This window comes from Mytilus edulis, chromosome 1 (genome assembly GCF_963676685.1).
Source record: "Mytilus edulis chromosome 1, xbMytEdul2.2, whole genome shotgun sequence".
Lineage (NCBI taxonomy): Eukaryota > Metazoa > Mollusca > Bivalvia > Mytilida > Mytilidae > Mytilus > Mytilus edulis.
Window position 1 is genome coordinate 74,811,436 of NC_092344.1, and position 19,396 is coordinate 74,830,831.

General features: G+C 31.3%; 1 protein-coding gene across 1 annotated transcript in view; it reads right to left on the bottom strand.

Annotated features, from left to right (window-relative positions):
* Positions 1-16,932, bottom strand: part of LOC139490024 (homeobox protein 2-like) — a 33,353-nt gene extending 16,421 nt beyond the window's left edge. Inside the window, exon 1 of the mRNA XM_071276880.1 lies at positions 16,568-16,932. The gene's annotated coding sequence lies outside the window, so the exon portion shown is untranslated. The remainder of the gene's footprint in view (positions 1-16,567) is intronic.
* Between the last annotated feature and the right edge of the window lie 2,464 nt (positions 16,933-19,396).

Below are 19,396 nucleotides of genomic sequence, written 5' to 3' on the forward strand. Positions count from 1 at the left end.
TGTACAAAGACTTTTTACTACATGTACCAATTCTACCGACCAGTCTCTTCTCATATATCAACGAGGGCAGTAGATTTACAACTCATTCTGATTTGTCGGTTTGTACATTTTGCAAATGTATAAAGCCTATAATCAAGTTACACAACTTCATAAGGTATCCTCTGAGTAGCAAACTCAAGCTGTATTGAGTGTTAATACATATATCTCCTACAATATATAAAAAAGATGTGGTATGATTGCCAATGAGACAACTATCCACAAAAGACCAAAATGACACAAACATTAACAACTATAGGTCACCATACGGCCTTCAACAATGAACAAAGCCCATCCCGCATAGTCAGCTATAAAAGGCCCCGTTAAGACAATGTAAAACAATTCAAACGAGAAAACTAACGTCCTTATTTATGTAAAAAAAATGAACGAAAAACAAATATGTAACACATAAACAAACGACAACCACTGAATTACAGGCTCCTGACTTGGGACAGGCACATACATAAATAATGTGGCGGGTTTAAACATGTTATCGGGATCCCAACCTTCCCCCTAACCTGGGACAGTGGTATAACAGTACAACATAAACGAATTATAAAAATCAGTTGAAAAAGGCTTAACTCATTTAATAGATGGACAAAAATACAAGTGGACGTAATGATCTGATTTACAAAATAACTCATGATAATTTTACTATTAAATCTTTATACCATCGACCTTGCATCGCTAAATGTTTGCTACAAAATTTGAAGTCAGAAAGTAAAGAGCTATTTTATTCTGAACATAAAACAGCTTTTACTAACATTTCGCCGATTAAAGATGACGTACCTGTACACAAGGAAGTATTCTGGTTAACAACTTTAATTACTTGATCAGCTAACCGGGCTTAATTTATGCCCGAGGATCGCCGCCGAGAAAACTACATAACTTATTATCAGCTTCAACAAATACTAAAAATATATGGTCAATTTATAGTTACAATGTACATGTATACAGCCTCAACAAGGCCAAGGTACATCCAATATTGTATACAGTAGCTCTATAATTTTGTCTTATTCTTTTTAACTCTTTTTCATTTAGATTTATCATAACAAATGCACCGTATTTATTGACACACCTTTGATAACTATTAACAAGTTTAACTGATCAACAGATTAGAAAAAATGAAAATGAGGCATACATTCTACATGGCATTATTTTTCTTCTGGAGTCAAAATTTTATCCAAAACAATGTCGACCTAACTACAGAAACAATAAAAGTTCTCCGTATGACTTTGGTTGGTTAAAAGGCAACATCGGTCCGGTATGATGTTATCCAACTTTCTACAAGATTTGATCTGTTCACGCAGGGGGAGGGTTAAGATTGCAAAAACATGTTTAACCCCGCCGCAATTTTGCGCATGCCCCAAGTCAGGAGCCTCTGGCCTTTCTTCTTTTTATATAATTTTTTGTTTTAATTTTTTGAGTATATTTCGAAGCTTAGTATGACGTCCATTATCATTTCAAACTAGTACATTTTTGTTTAGGGGCCAGCTGAAGAACGCCACCGGGTTTGGGAGTTTCTTGCTGCATTGATGACCCATTGGTGGTCTTCGGCCGTTGCCTGCATTTTGAACGGGTTGGTGGCTCTTTGGCAAATCCCTCATGTCCATTTCCACTTTTTAATTCAATCTGTATATAGTAGATCTTGTGTCCACTTTGAGCAAAACCTCTGCTGTACTGGTATATGCCCATGCCAAGGAATTTGTCTTTGTAAGGATATTTTAACCGATAAGAATGATGAGATTACAAGTTAAAATGAAGCTATAATATTCCGATATTGCAATGTTCCGACACCTAAATGGTCCTACATCCCATTGGTCCGACGTTTCGATCATTTAGGTTATACGCTAACGGAATTTTAACATAAGAAAGCCAAATAAAAGGTTCAATATTAGGATAACCTTGTCCTCCGTTTGAAGCAGTGAAACAAGATATAAAAAAGTAATACGTAGTGCCAAAGTAGCCGAAGGTCATCATTAGCGTAATTTAAAAAAAGTACAAACTCCTTTGTCAAGTGTTGTTTGATTAATAAGATATCTAAAGATACACGGCGGCCGACTAAAGTAAAAATAAACACAGTTTGACGTACAATGAGTGGTCATATTTTCCTTGTGATGTTTTTATATTAAAATTGTCAATTTGTTGATATAAATATACTAGTAGCACTTTACTCATTTTAGTAATGTTAGTTACAATGTAGTACTCTTATCATATCTGATTTAGTGATGTAAATGAAATTGCGGTATGATCCAGACTCAACATATTGCACTACAATAATAAAAAAAAATCCGCCCTATGGTTGTCTGATCTTGAAGCGGTTGGAAAGCTTTCAAACTAACAGGAGAACATACGCTTCCTCAATTTTAATGTACAGCTCATCATGGGACTTTCAAAACAATTAAAAATACGTCATATGTTATATTTTCCCCTTGCTTCAAATATTTTGTTTCGGACTATTTATATCAAATTTGCAGATATATGTTTGTAAATACGTGCAATCAAATGATATGGAGGTATTATACGATTTAGATAATGCAAGGGCGACTACTGTACAGATACATTTGTGTGACTTAATGGTTGATTTTCAAAGACTCCGAGAGAAAACGTTACGTAACATGCGTTACCGTTAAAATCAACGAAAATTAATTAGTACTATGATAGAAATATATTTTCCCAACAGTAATACAGCATTCCTATAAAATTGTTTCATTTTTGCATTTGTTTTGACTCGATTTTTCTACTGGAAGTATCCGTAAATTGAAATTGCACCCATGACCTTTGATCTCTATTTTTAAAAAAATGCACCATAATTTCTTTTGACGACCGGGATATTTAGAAAGTACACGTTCTTAGCTTTCCAATGATATATAATTTAGCCGTGTGTTAGATAGGTACATTAAAAATGTAAATTTGCCTCTCATATCACTCGCCTAGTGACCGAGGCTTAAAAGAAAACACTCCTCAGTAAGTAGCATATAAACACAATATATCTGAGATCACCGCCTGTTTTTGGTGGGGTTTGTGTTGCTTAGAAGTTAGTTTTCTATGTTGTGTCTTGTGTACTATTGTTTGTCTGCTTGTCTTTTTCTTTTTAAGTCATAGAGTTGTCAGTTTATCTTAGATCTATGAGTTTGAATGTACCATTGGTATCTTTCGCCCTTCTTTTATATGCATTTCTTAAAGTTCTTTTTTTATATGCCAAACGAAATGCATTACTTTTTTCAAAAGACTGTTTTTCTAATAGGATCTTACCTTAAATGTATAAACTACAAGAATCTTTCATCATATTTGTATATCCTTTACATTCGAAAAATATTTTAAAAGACTGGCTGCTGATTACTATTCCCTTCTAAATAGACGAATCTATCGGTTGTTTCTGATTCATATTTCTTTACCAAAATGAATGATGCAATTTCATTGATTAAATTTTCTTTGTTTTAACCTACTGAGCCAATCAGATAATTTTCTTACACGCCTTTTAAAAGATTACCCATGGGTGTTTTTCCCTGAAATGGCAAATTGTGGTTTTGGTCGCAATAAGCTTGTCTTATAAATCATTAGAAAGGAATGTCATTTCGAAAAGAAAGTAATTCATTGTATCAGAAAGGTCTACAATGATGAGCGATCTTTGTAAAGCAATCATCATTTTAGAGCATGCGTTTGATTGTTAAAGTCGTGATCTATATGAATGACAGAATCATGAAATTATAATTAATGTTATATATTATGAAAATTCAATAATGTATTTCCAATAAAACCGAATAAGAAGAAATAAATATGTATTTGTATATTTCAAATCACTCATTATCAGTGGTTATTTTTATCTCTTTTTAAATAAAAATAAAAAAAGAATAAAACAATGTCACACTAAATAACAAATAATTCAATACAAAGCTTAAAGTCATATGAAACCTCAAATTAAAAAAAAAATATGCATCTGTTTTTTATAACTAAATGGATAGTTTTCATTATAAAACTTTTGTACATATACTTTTTTCTGAGGAAAATTCTTTAATTTGTCCACATTTAGAAGAAGTTTACTTATTTTTAATTGCTTGCTTCCAGGAAGCAATTCGCCGACATATTTTCCGTATGCATAGTGACCTGAGCGTAACCCTCCTCGTAAAAATCCGGTGATCGCAATACGCATAAATCTGTCATTAAAATAAACAATTATCTGATTGTACATGTTAAGCACGTGCTCAATACCCATGCTTTTTGTTATTTATCTACTATAAGGTGACAATCGGTAAGCTTCGGCTTCAAAACACGGCATTTAATGAGCAGCCATATTTGTTAAATCATAACAGACAGAGAGAAAAAAAATTGACGATTATACGATATATTTGCGTAAATAATGATAAAATCGTGCACAGAGGACTTAGTTTGTGATATATATATGCGTTGGTTCAAGAATTGGAAAAACATTATTTTTCACCACTCACTCGTTTCATATGACTTTAAAGAAAGTTCGGTTGTATAATTAGTCAGATCTAAATAACATTTACTTTCAAACTTTAAATTGATTCTATCACTCACACTCGATAATATTATATAATGAAAATGATAATTATAATCAATGTAGATAACGTTTTTATAAAGACAAAACTATACTATGTGCTACATGTGGAGCGGGATGTGCTTTCCAGTTTTTGGTGGGGTTCTTGTCTCTGAGTCTTTAGTTTCCTATATTGTGTTTTGTGTACTTGTTTGTTTTTACCTACAGCGTTGTTAGTTTAAATTTTACCAATAAAAACAAATTGCACTAGACAAAAAATGGCCACAGTAATAATAAAACGATAGAAAAAATACCAGGTAAGAGACAGCAACATACAACACCACTGACCTACAGGCATATACAAAACGTGACGGTGTTAAGCATGTTTTAAGCACCAACTCTCCTTTAATTAGCGCTAGTCGTACATTAGCGCAACATAATAGAAACAAATAACTATCTAAGAGTACTGTGACTCAAACCTTGTGCAATTGTAAAGACCAAGTACAAATCATAAATCATCTTCTCGTAGATTACACATCCAACGCATTTAGTGTAAAGACGTCATAAACATTCTACAAAATAAAAAAAAAACGACCTTTTGCAGTACAAACATATGAATATAAAGTATCAACTGTATGTGGGAGCAACAGGAGTGTATGTGAGTATCCAAATACCTTTTTAGTTGTGCTTTTATTGATTTTTAAAACATAATATTTGTTTCTTTCGATGAATTATAAGTTTTAAAAATCATTCCCATACAAATCAATATGAGTTATCCTGATTTAAAAAAGAATTTTAAGTTTCACCCAGCCTTATAACCCAAAGACCTATTATATCTTTAAACCCAATCCGGAAATGTGTTATGTAATTTCGGATACAGTACGTAAATCTCAGAAAAATGAATTTACTTGCAAGCGTTTAGTATTTCTGCAAATGATCTATAATCCATGAAATTACCTTATAGAAATAGAAATATGAAAAATGCGTTCAGTAAATTTAACTAGGACAAAGTTTCTTCATTTAAAAATTATAAAGTGTTTTTCTTTTCTTTATTTAATGCATCTGTCTTAGCATCTCGGGAATATGATAGCTTTTTCATTTCAATATTTTATTGTTCATTTGGTTATACTTGTTAAAATCACACTGTCTGTCAATTTACTGGAAACAAGGTCACCAGTATTCATATTGCATCAGAGGACTCGTGTATCCAGATAAAACAAAATTCGCATTGGGAACGTAAATGATAAATGATTAAAAGTAACAAAAAAGGTCAACAGCAATATTAGCCATTTTCTATAAGCAAATCTGACATTCCTGCTGTAAGGTTAATGCCACAAAAACACTAGATAAGTGTACTTTTTTCAAGAATTTGACTTCAATAGTAAATTATAAATGTTTGAATAAAAGGAGGTAACATGCAACTATAAACCATAATCTGGTCAGATGAAATAAATCTTATGCTTAGTACTGAACTGGTATTTATAATCTGAGAAAATAATAAAGCAAATATACAAACATTTAAAAAAACAAATTATTGATTTTTACTTAAGTGTTGTCATTAAGGCAAAGACATACAACATATTCTCTCAAATTTAGGGAACTATTATTGGGGAATATTTAAGCTATTTGCCTGTTGAAACAAATTGTCCCCCGAATCAAGTTCACGAGGTAGTATATAAAACAGTGAAAGTATTTATATGTGTAATGTTTATACACTGCATCATTTTGCATACGATTGTGTTGTTGTTTTTATTTATCAAATTTTAAACAGGTCCTAGTCTCATGGGCAACCGTAACACTTCTTTTTGGGGTGTCTGTTCTAATTAAGATGTCTGTAGGCCAGTGATGTAACGATGGTTTACATCTGTCTTAATCGGTTTCGTTATAAAGGAGTAGATTCGATAAGGCCCTTAAATGGCCCCCTTGTTTAGCTTAAATCTAAAATAATGTTTATAATAACATTTTAGATTTCTAACTTGAATATTTAGTTGTCGACGCCTGCGATCTATGTTCCTGGTTCTAAATTTGGCTGAAATATGGCTGATTTTGTTAAATTTTGATAAAATCTCTTATTTTGACCTAATCGGGATGAAAAAATGAACGCTTCAGAAACAAAAAAATTGACACATATAAATTTTCTCACATGTCTGTAAATCAACTCAAAACATTTATTACCTTGTAACATTAAACTTAATAATTGGGGCCAAATATGGCCCTTTTTGAACTTACTCCTTTCTAGTTTCAATCAGTTCGTCAGTTAACTACGTTTTATTGTTAGATATAACTTGTTGTCCTTGCTTACTGTTAGATTCCTTGACGGTTTGATTTCAGTTAGTATAGGTGACCATAAGTTTGTCTTTGTTTAATTTACTTGTTCTGATATATCTTGACAATGAAAGGACATTTTTGAATTTGAATCTAGTTTTACTATCATATTAATCATATCATGTTTATTACCAACTAAAACAACAGGTTATAAATTGTGTGCGTCCGAATCGCTTTTCTGGATTTACCTTTATCAGTAATGCTCAAAGCCGATTGTTCAAAAGACAACGATGTGAACAGCGCTATAAAACTGGTGCCTTTATGTTTAAGAACATAAACGATTAAAGAGCTATTTCAACAAAAGGACATACAAACAAATTAGCCAAATACATCTGAAGTCAACCATGCCTGAAGGAGTTGAAAGCTTGTTTTTTTGATAATTTCAAAATCTATAAATGGACAATTTTAGAAAGTTTTACTATAGATAATGTCAGTCCCAGAATACTTATATCAGACCAATAAAATGATAAATTCAACGTCATAACAGTCGTAAATTAGAAGCAAAATGAAATAGTTGTATAACGATAGTGTGTAAAAGTCGTTTTTTATTTACATGATATACAATAAATGTTTTAATAACAGCAGTTAAATGGGTAATTAAGGGAGAATTTTACACCCTTGTCGCCAGATACCTCCTCATGTTAATTTTATAATCTAGACGTATGTGTCTATTTTCAGAAAAGTGTCTACAGATAGTTTGCAATTAAAATTGATTCGTCGATATTAGAATTAGCAGAAGATATTAGGAATATATTTATTTTCATACGGATTATCAAGATTTTGCAAATTATTTTTTTTCAAGAATGGTCAACCAACCGAGTATCTTTCATAAAGGCAATGCCAAATTGTGGTACAAACTTTCAATGGAATTGTGCAGAAATCATCAATTGAAAATATAAAATTGAGAATTAAAAAGGGGAATGTGTCAAAGAGACATCAACCCGACCAAATAGCAGGCAACAGCCGAAGGCCACCAATGGGTCTTTAATGCAGCGAGATACATCCGCACCGGGAGGCACGCTTCAGCTGGACCCTTAACAAAAATGTATATTTGTAAAATTAAAAATCATACAAGAAGAACAAAGGCCAGAGGTTCCTAAATTAGGACAGGCGAAATTATTTTTTTTGAAATCTCAACCCTCCCCCTATACATCTAGCTAATGTAGAAAAAAAACACACAACAATACGTACAGAAAAACTCAGTTCAAAATAAGTCATGTGTCTGTAATAGCAGAATATATTAACCAGTTGGTTTAATATCTTATGTTTTTATTTAATTTTGTAGACGACTTTAACTTAAAAATCTACAGGAGCTAAACAATTGTTAAAGACTATGCAGTTTGAATTATTTCCGATTCGGATAAGAACCGGTAAAATAAAGGACTTGTAATCAATTACAAATGTTTTAATAAGTACAAATGCCAATTCATACCTTTTCTTCCATAGTTCATATAGTTTTCAATCCTGATTTTTTAAATACATTTCGCCATATATTGAATCTTTGAATGTTGTTTATTTTTTCCTCCAAAACCCAACTTATATAATTGGAAGTTTTTTTTTTTTTTTCTTTTACCGAGAACGAGTTAACTTAGCCAACAAAAGCGATAGCTCTATGATAACTCGCGAAATAAAAAAAGGAAAATACTTAACAAAAAAACAAATATTCATTCAAAACAAGAGCAAATTTTAACCACATACACAAAGATTTCATCTAAATTAATGTTTTTTTTTTATTTCCCTTGTAGAACAGTTGGTTTAGTAGTCTCTATCTGGCAATAGATATACATACAGTAATCTACAGTAAACAATTGAGAAATCATCAACGTTTATAAGTGAACTTATTGGTTTAATGAATTACGATGTTTCTTGTCAATTAATGATGACTAACCCATAACTATTATTGAATCAGCTTATGCTGAGGTAATGCAATATATCAGGTCATGTAGTGCTAAAATACATTGTATATGAAACACATGTAATTAACATTAACAATCGATTATCACAAACAATACTGTTGATTATTTTTCAGGTCGTATTGTCATCGCTTTTTTTTTAATTTCCTGAATATAAAAAATAAACAAAATAAATGAAACAAACATTCTTAAGTGACTAATAACAAACAAGAGAATATCAATGTATTGACTTGAGTGCTATTTATTTCCGTTTAATTTATCGCCCGATACTGAAGATTTACAAATACGAATTATAGAAAATAATAATTAGAAAAGTTTTAAGCCTGATTTTTTTTATATTTATACCACATTGATTTATTCATTTGATATCATTAGTTTTCTAAATTTGCGTTGAATAAGGAACTGTAGTAATTGTCTATAAAACGCTTTTATTTCCAAGTACATTGACTACAATATTGTATGGCTTTAGGAAATAAAAAAAGAATAACAATCCAACAAATAATATCCTCATTCATGAGACAGACATCAGTACTTACATTTTTAATTGTGTATCACATATAAGCATTACGATTAACCTTTAAACACCTAAAAAGGTTAGGGTATAGCCTCAATTTTGATATATTGTCCTTGCTATTTAGAGCTAAGCGACATTTTCCCACAAAATGTAAAAGTAAACACAGATGGTCAGGTTAAGAAAATGATTATTTACAATTTATGAATTGAAAAGTTGGAGTTTTTTTTATTTAAAATACATATATAAGTAATGAATGTGGTTGTTAAATTTGATAGATGTTTTTTGTGCTTCTTTGTGAAATATCTGTTTGTTTTGAGATTGTGACACAGTGATGACTGCTGTTCCCATATTTTGGCAATGTTACCTATATGGATGTTTTGTTAACGCGTTGTAAATATAATTGAATTTGATCAGACTGTCATACAAGTGAAAGGTTTAGCGATAAAAAAAAAACAGGTTCAATCCACCATTTTTCTAAATTTGCAAATGCCTGTACCAAGTTAGGAATATGACAGTTGTTGTCCATTCGTTTGGTGTGTTTCATCATGTGATTTTGCCATTTGATTAGGGACTTTTTATTTAGAATTTTCCTTGGAGTTCAGTATTTTCGTGATTTTACTTTTGACTCCGTTGGCTTTTCATATATATTACATATATCTTTTAATATAGTGCTGAATCTATAGATGGTCTAATCTGTTTAATGAAGTTGATAGAATATTCACGCCATACATACCAGGTGTACAGGTTAGTACGCCAGACGCTAGTTTCGTCTATAAAAGACTAATCAGGGAAACTCTAATCAAATAAGTTAAAAAGGCCCATTAAAGTACGAAGTTGACGAGCATTGAGAACCAAATGTTGCACAAAATACATCTACGATCATTTATATCTATTCCTGCGGTTGAAATCCTTTGAATTTTGAAAAAATCAAAAGTTATATGAACGATTTTATTTATAATTATGACAATATCAATGCTAATTCATGTCAACCATAAGTGCTGACTACTTTGTAAGGAATACCTTCCGTACGGAAACCTCTACAAACAGTGTTATTGACCTCGCTTTTGTAGATACCAGGCGTGAAATGAAGTCTGCCACACGCGCGTTTCGTCTACAAAATATTACAAGTGACGCCAGAATCAAAATCGTTAAAAGAGTTTAAATAAGTACAAAGTTAAAGACTATGGAGACCCAAGAACCATTTTTTTTTAACAAAATACAGCTTTAGGTAAACGTTAGCTGGAACAGGGTTCTTTAACAACATTAGCGACCCAATTTATGACACCAAATAAGGTATATCGACCTTATTAAACATTAGATACGGACTTTTCAATGAGTTCGCCTCCAACCATACGCTTTGACTATATAAGGGGTATTTTTGTATTGGATAAAATCCAAAACGGTACTTTAATTTTGATAATATTGGATTTTATATATGTATCTTAGACAATAGCTCTCACATTAATGATAATGAGCATACTAATCACTGCTACCTCTGTGTAGCATGTTTTAAATTGTTGTTCACTATTAACACCAGTGATAAATGTATGGCGTATGCTACCTCTATTATGTTGAAAAGCATTGAAGATTATTTCATTTTGACGATTTTTCAAACCATATGGGGAATGGTGGTATTCAGGATTGAAAAATCAAAAGTTTTGATAGAACTTAGTTCTAAGAAAGATCGAGATTTAAAATTAACTGGAGGTTCTTTCTTAGTTTTTTAGAATAAGTTTAATACCACGACGAGATTAAACAGTTTCGCGATATTTCTGAAGACCCTCCGACCTGCTGACAGAATTGTTGTCAATCGAATGAACAAATAATCGCATCATTTGTAAAACCCTTATATTAAATAATCGTCGTGTTATATATTTCAACAAACATGACCAATTAGCTTCAATTTGACCCATAGTGATATATAACCCTCTTGTAAAGAGCACAGTTAGTCTGAACCTGTAACCAATAAAGCAACTGAACTTTGTTGTTATTTGGCTTTTGTATTTTACAGCTGCTGGCCCATTGCGTATATAAACTCATCCGATATACCAGTAGTAAAAATTTGCATTTCTTCTACAAATACTTCATCAGTGAAACTGGAATCATATACCTACTTTAGTTTCTTTAAAACAAAGAGTTGATGCTTAGTCTGTATATATCTTTACCAGGTTTTTTTTTAGTTTTGGACAATTAAGTTAATATTACGCTTACGTAAACCTTTGTAAACGATGACGTCTGACATTCTCTTTTGTTTGAAGTATGTTTTATCTTTTGTTGCTTCACATCTTAATCATTGCAACGTACTTCTCTATTTACTATCTCTCGATTATATTTCATTGTAGGTGTTAAATATGTCAACTAAGGGAATATTGTGTTGCAATTGTTTTATTGCATTGTTATAAGTAGTGTATCACTCTCGAGGTATCACTTTCATTTGTGTGTTAAAAAATGTTAATTTGATTATTAATTTTCATAAAGTCGTTGTTTTGCTATGAATTAAACATGTTACGTACTAATATCTTTTCCAGACGCTTTATCCTTAAATTAGCTGCAGTCAATGTAAAATTCCATTAATTGCACTGTTTAATCCATAGTTAACCAATATTAACACCTGGTGTCTTCACATTTCAGCACTTGAATGGCATTTTGAAGGATTATCACTTTTCTTATAGTCTAAAATGTATTCTCATAAAGCAGATATGTTTCAAACATTTACACATTTCAAGAGGATTAAATCAAACCAAAAAGTGTTATGACATTTATTACAAACTGAAAAATCACCATTAATCATTGTTAAGATTATTTAAAAAAAAAAAAACTTACCCAGACAAATACATTCGGAAACGATTCCTGCCATGGGAGTTTGAATGTAACAGTTGTTCAATTTAGCACATATAAGTTTAAATCAATTTTATATGTCTTGATGTAATTCCAGTATATGCTTGGTATCATGATAAGAGATATTTCGTGACAACCTTCAACATTTTAAATTGTACATTCATGTAAATAACTGAAACATATGTTACTTGGTTGTAATGACACTAGCATCAAAAGTTTCAACATTTGTGTAGTCAAGTAAGACTGAGAGTTGTTTTTGTTATCAGAAAAGACTTGACGCTCGCAAATGACGATCGGACATAAACCGGATGTGATGTGAAGATTCGTTAGTAAACTTTATGTTGTCTAGTATTCTTTGAAACAATGTTTGATTATATGATTCACAACTATTTCTTTCACTGTTTTTTCATTAATCACAGAACTGTATTGACAATTTAACAGCGCTAATAACATACGCGTTAATAAAAGTTTCGTCTCAAAGCAAGCACATTTTTTAAACGTTTTTATTATTAAAAAGTTAATTGCAGCATAACAACAAGGGCATAACTGTCTCTTTTAAATCCATGCGAGATGTGAATGTCGATAAAAAAGAACCAACAAGTAAATGTAATGTGTTCTCTTACAAAATACTAAAAAGTTAAATGTATTACCGAAAACCAAGTATTATAATTAAAGCCGATGAAAATCACTTAGAGGTGTAGACATGCAAAACGAAATTACTTTTTCAAACCAAATTGACCGTATCTTCATTTTTAACTGATTAACGTCTATTTGACGTCAAAATTTTATCATCTAAGGTGCGACAAGATATAAGATTTACGAAACCTTAATTTGTTGAAATATTATAAGGTGCCGTACCAGTTATTGCACTTTAAACTCTACACATAAATAGGCATTGTGTTTGAACTGAAATATCAAATGTCAGTCTTAATACAGAAATTCAGATTTGTATACTACGTGGGAATAACCTTTGATATCACTATGGGCTAAATCTTACCTGCTCTTAATTCAAGTAGGATCGATAATTTAGGTGTGTGTTAAGTGGGGAAATTTAACTCGAAAATGGTTCGCCTTTTAAGTATTTGATATTTGGTGTTACTGCTTTTAATGAAATTTAGAAGATAACAATGATGATGAAAAGGGTATTGTTTCAGAAAAAGGGAGAAGGTTTGGATCCATTAAAACGTTTAATCCCGCTGCAAATCTTTGCACCTGTCCTAAGTCAAGAATCTGATGTACAGTAGTTGTCGTTTGTTTATGTAATATATACGTGTTTCTCGTTTCTCGTTTTGTTTATATAGATTAGACCGTTGGTTTTCCCGTTTGAATGGTTTTACACTAGTAATTTTGGGGCCTTTTATAGCTTGTTGTTCGGTGTGAGCCAAGGCTCCGTGTTGAAGGCCGTACTTTAACCTATAATGGTTTACTTTTTAAATTGTTATTTGTATGGAGAGTTGTCTCATTGGCACTCACACCACATCTTCCTATATCTATGAAAACCGACCGTTTAAGGTAGCACAATACAACGATTTTTCATCCCTAACCAGACATCTTTAAACTGATGTATTTCCACTCATCCTTCTTTAAATTTTATAAATGAGGCACCAAAAGAAAGAAGAATGACAAATCTTTCAAATTATGATAATTTCATTACGCCATAATAATTACATCATTAATTGTTATGTAATTAGTTGCTATATTGTGAAGTCTATACTTGAATGAAATTAGCTGCTTTGTTATTCGAGGCATCCAAAAATATTTTATAGATTCTTGCACAACACAGTTTGTCTGGGAGTGAAACAATCTTTGTATTGTGCTACCTTAAAAGGAAAAACAAACACATTGCCCATTGATTTTCCTTACAATTACAAAACATGCACAAAAATCAAAGGGTAAACTATAGTTTGATTTATTTTAGGGGTCAAAATCACGTGCATCTCATTTAAAACATGGATATAAAAAAGAAGATGCGGTATGATTGCCAATGAGACAACTGTCCACAAGAGACCAAAATGATACAGACATTAACAACTATAGTTCACCGTACGGCCTTCAACAATGAGAAAAGCCCATACCGCATAGTCGGCTATAAAAGGCCCCGATATGACAAAGTAAAACAATTCAAAAGAGAAAACTAACGGCCTTATTAATGTACAAAAATGAACGAAAAACAAATATGTAACACATAAACAAACGACAACCACTGAATTACAGGCTCCTGACTTGGGACAGGCACATAAATAAATAATGTAGCGGGGTTAAACATGTTAGCGGGATCCCAAGCCTCCCCCTAACATGGGCAGTCGTATAACAGTACAGCATAAGAACGAACTATAAAAAACAGGTGAAAAAGGCTTACCTCATCAGATGCATTTATACAATGAGTGAAAACGGAATATACAAAAAAAAACCTTACCTACGTTCCGTTCCAAGTTATTGAATGCAATAAACTGCTATTTCTTTTTTTCAATTCTGATTTGAGTAAACATAACGCAAAATTTTATCAAACAATAGTTTTTCTATTTAATTAATTGTTCATTTCAAAATTGTTTATTACAAGTCATTAAAAGCCTATATAAATAGAAAAAAGTAAAAACCGGTATGCTAGATTCACTGAAAGTTTGATAAGATGACAAAATTTAACTGTTGTATTTGAAATTCGATATATTTTTTGACAAGATGTTGGGTATCCCAAGGGCACGAAGTGAGTTCCTTTAAAAGCATTTTTGTTCCCATTTTGTTATGATTGACAGTTAATGACTAAACTGGATCTCAGTAAAAGACAACCTAAATTCCATTAGACTGATATATTCACAAACACTTACCGTTACCTTGGTGAAATGATTTCCTAAAATTATCAAGAATGCACAAAATACACTTTCAAAATTTACCCAAAGAAACTTACTTTCAATATATTAGATAAAAACAACACTAAATGTCACGAATGTTCGTTTCTTATTGTTAAATGTTTTACGCTGATATTGCTTTGGCGGTAGCTTATGTTGTGCATACACCCAAACTAGTTCGCTATGCTCGTGTCTGTAGTGATGTTAAGATTTAAATGAGCGGTACACATCTATTACTGGTAAATCGTTAAGTCAAAGATGTCGTTCAAACAAATTACTCAAAACCTTTCATAAATTCATGCCTAGATACAAACATATCTTTTCGGGAACTTCGGCTGTACAAGAAGAAAATCATTATTTAAAATATGCGTTTGTAATTGTATCGCAATTGTATCGCATAATTGCTTTTTTGTACATAAATCAAGACGTTAGTTTACTCGTGTAAAATGTTTTACATATTTCATTGCGGGGCATTTGAAAGCTTGCTTTTTGGTATGTTTTGCTCGTTGTCGAAGGCCGTACGGAGAACTAATTTGTGCGCAAGTTGGTCTCTGTTGAAGCTCATTAGCAATCTTACTATATCTTCTTACTTCTTGCATATATAATATAATAATTTCGTGGGCTTTTCTGTATTAATATTAGTCTGGAAATACTCAAACATTTAAAAGCCAAGCATTTATAAGACTAGCTGAAACAGTGATGATCTGTTTTCAAATGATTTTTTTCTCATACGGTAGTTTTATATTGATACTAAAAAACGCAGACATACTTGATGTATTAACAAATATTAAAGACAGTAACAATTAAGTTTTGTATTTATTACGAAGGTTACTCAAAGGCTCTAATTGTAATATAAAATATGTCGTAATGTTATTTTTTTGTGATGTAGGCAGCTTATTAAAAACTAAAACGGTAACCACCTTTCATTGTGTGTGTTGTGATAACGGAACAATTTCAGTAAAGGTTTCCCTTTTATAAATATTCTATCCCTTTTGTATGTATACTCAAATTGCAACCGTTGGTTAATCTTTATGCTTTAATGCACGATTTTAAAAGATAGATTTCTTTATTTTAATTGTATTTAAGTGTGTGTGTGCTTAATTACATTTCATCTACTATACGTTTATACAATAAACGATAATAATATTCAGGCAGGTTCTTTAATTTGAATTATAAATTTTGTATTAAATCCTTTAATAATTACCCATTCAAGTTTATCAACGAGTTTTATAATTTTATTCACTTCCTAAAGGTAAGTAATAATTCAAATATAAATTAAGTGGTCATTATTTTTGCGAGAAAAACAAAGACGAATTTCACCTTTTACCGATTAACGAAAACATGAGGTTTTATTTGCATATATTCTAAGAAATGTTCCTATTCTGATTAGAACTTGATTTCATTTGCGTTATGGGCAAAATATTTAGGTGAGTTGTGCCATATATTTTCATATATATAGCCATATATTTTCGCCTACCCAGTACGTAAAAACTTTTTTAACCCTTCCTTTTAAGTTCACAACTTTTTTTTTATTGCATTGGATTAAACAGCAAAAAATGCAAACATCATTTTACATTACAAAAAATCGTCTTACCTCAGAATGTGTTTCTTTTCCTTTGACCCTTGTGAGTCTACCGTTTGAAAAGTTTACAAATTATTTCTCTTTTCCACATGGCCTTTAACCGTAGGTGTAGTACCACAACGTCATACGGTTTCCATTCAATAACACATGGTAGTTCATAAATTACAAGATTTCAAAAATCGTTTGATTCTTGATTTTCAAGTTAGTCATTGTGCAACTCAATCAAAAATTATTCTTAACGGGAAGATGTCTTTTTCATCTACATAATCTATAAGCATATACATATGGTCACGTATTGTTGCATGTTTTATATTCTAAACCATTCCTAGAAGAAGAAAATAATTATTGTGAAGAGAATTTTAACGACAGGATAAAACATCGATAAAGCATTATTGTTATCATACTCATTAAAGATTTAATAATCAAATGACCATCCTTTCACACCCTTATTCGTATTTCATAAATAACATTCATTGAAATCAATTTTATTCTAATTAATGACTCGGGTCAATTGATTTATTGGCCAATTAGCGAATAATGTGGGAAAATTTAAGGAAGTTCGTTTATTCTTATTCAGATAATATTGGAAGCTAATTAAGGGCAAAAAATACAATTAAGATTTCTTCTTACAATCCTAATCATCGCAGAAAAAAAAATCATATCTTATAAACATATACAACAAATATCCGTTCACAATTATTTTCTTAGGTATATAATTTCCGAAAATTGGCATTATTAGTTACTCTGGGACATCTCAAGCTGACGCAATTACGATTAACCTTTACTTAACTCTAAGAACATCATATCAATTTCCATCTGCTATTGTTGTCAGTTGATATAGTGTGCGTGCTTCGTGTTGCAAATATCAAGACAAAAAATTAATCAATTAGAAAAGTACAAAATGCATCCATCATTCAGGAAACAAAGTTTACATATAATGTATGTGTATTTGCAATTAATTCCCTTTTTCATCATGTTTGTTAGATCAAGTATAGTCCAGTCAAACTAAGATTTAACCTCAAACTAATTGCAACAGAATGTTTTAGTTCTAATCTATAGCATTAAGCCCTTAAAATACACAGAAAAAAGTTCCATTAAATCTAACTTGAAGAAACTCAAAATCAGCATTTCATATTTCCTATGGAAATTAACATTGGAAGGGGAGAAAACTCCGCAAAAATGAGTCTTTTATTGGTCAGTTTTTGGTTGATTTTCTTGAAATTTATGTAAAGTATGACACTTTGAAGGGGTTATGAGTTTTTATTTGATTAAATTATATAATCTTCTGCTCATGAAAAGTACAAAACCGAAGTGTTATGGGTAGTTTATTTTTTGTTTGTGCATTTTTCATTAAAAAAAATGCAAATTTGTGGCTTTGTGACCATTTTGAAAAAACAATGTGAAATTTTGGTATTGTTTACCTCTGTATATTATATTTTTTCAGCATCTTAATTGTCTAAAGAAACCACAAAAAGAAGAATAAATGCTTAATTATTTTTTATTAAGTTTGAGATTATTTACCTTGACATGTTGAAAAATTCAACAAAATGGTCATTTATGAATTACGAAATCTAGATTACAGTGTATATAAAGTGCGAATCCAGCTAGTTCATTTTCACTGTCATATGCGGGTATGTTTATTGTAGAATAAAGGATCATGGGAAAACTGGACTTGTTTACGTTTTGAAAATACCAAATTAATTGATTTGAAGGAAAGTTTTTACATATTTTCATTGTGATATGTCTTTATTATGTACAAACATAGCTTTAAAGTTCAAATAAGTGTTATAAAAGCATCATAATATAGCATATCGATTTTTGAAAGCGATCCATTTTAACTATAGATGCGATGAATTATCACTGTTAGTACAGTCATTTCTGATGTGGAATTTTCGAAGATGCGAGGAATTTTTATTGTAGAATTATGTGATAAATGCACTTGAAACAAATGAAAAAATTTGGTGATGACTTTAGAATTTATGATAAATGTATTTTCAAATTGAAATACAAACTCCTCATTCATTCTTTATCAAATATATAGCTTTTCAAACTTGTAACAAAAACGCTTCTCAAAATGTCATATTGTATTCTTCAAATTACGTTTTTCCTTGATTTAAAAAAAATAATTAAAAGATATTTCTGTATTTTTTTTAAGTCAAAGATTGATATTGCGGAGTTTAAGTGCAGTCTGTGTAAAATAGAGACGAGTACATTTGAGGACGTTATCTTCCACGCAATAAATACACTTGCGAACAGAGAAATATGCATCTTGAAACGCATTAATGGTGACAGAAAAGCTTATAAAAGATTAACTTTCCCCAGTTGTACCCTCAACTGCTTCAATTTCCATATTCTGAAAAAGACAGTTTTGGTAGAACAAATGTTCTTGACTCGATTGTTGCTTGCATGATTTTAACTGTATAAGGTGAAACGGTAGATGACATAAATTATCCACAGTCATTAAAACATGAAATGTAAGGTGTGGGCGAACTTTTTTGTTTGCATTGGTACGTGAAGTAGAGCACCCTTGATACAAAAAAAAAATATCCGTAATGAACAGCTCGATGCCAGAGGAGGATTAAGGGGGGCAGGGGGTTGCCCCCTTTTTGGGAAAACATTTGGTTACTTTTATATGGAATCACTGGAGCGGACCCCCTCTTAGGTAGTCATTGGACCCCTACTTATAAACATATCTAGATCCGCGAGTGGATACTACCACAGAGGTCAAACAATGCACATTTGGGTAATTATACACAACATGCATGCTACAATTCATGTTTGATGATCTTAGACCCTTTGGACCTCTATATGGGCTATTTCGGTAACTTGGTAAAAATCCCT